The sequence below is a fragment of the Glossina fuscipes genome, unplaced genomic scaffold (genome assembly GCF_014805625.2).
Source record: "Glossina fuscipes isolate IAEA_lab_2018 unplaced genomic scaffold, Yale_Gfus_2 3, whole genome shotgun sequence".
NCBI classification, from domain to species: Eukaryota; Metazoa; Arthropoda; class Insecta; order Diptera; family Glossinidae; genus Glossina; species Glossina fuscipes.
The window spans coordinates 15,084,003-15,084,429 of NW_023998417.1; the positions used below are offsets into that span (position 1 = coordinate 15,084,003).

The following is a 427-nucleotide window of genomic DNA, read 5'->3' on the forward strand; positions in this document are numbered from 1 at the left end:
TAGACAATGACGTCATTGTCTACATGCGTAGATAATGCGACGTAGACAATGCCTACATGTATATACATTCGCTAAATGTTGATGACATTGCTATGTTTATATAGAACCTGTTTAGCAACACAAAATGTTGCCCAAAAATATGCTGGGCATATGCATGCTTTTGGCAAAAACGGCAACTTTGAAGCACTCTAGCGGCCGTATTACGCCCCTTAGGGGCATGGTTACACTTGAAATGGATTGGGACCAATCCAACGAATCGAATGGACCCAGTCTTGAGGTCCTAGGACCGCTAGGAGCGCCAATAAACCGCCTCAAAAATGGCCATTTTCACGTTTTTGCTAGAATGGTCAGAAACATTTGAAAAATGTTTATATACACAGAAATGTTTATAAACAAAAATATCAAAACCTCAAACCACAAAATTACA

The 427-nt window shown here is 39.6% G+C and overlaps 1 protein-coding gene across 7 annotated transcripts in view; it reads right to left on the reverse strand.

Annotated features, from left to right (window-relative positions):
• The window catches only part of LOC119634370 (tyrosine-protein phosphatase 99A), a 307,831-nt gene that overhangs the window by 24,105 nt on the left and 283,299 nt on the right, over positions 1-427 (reverse strand). The window lies entirely within an intron of this gene.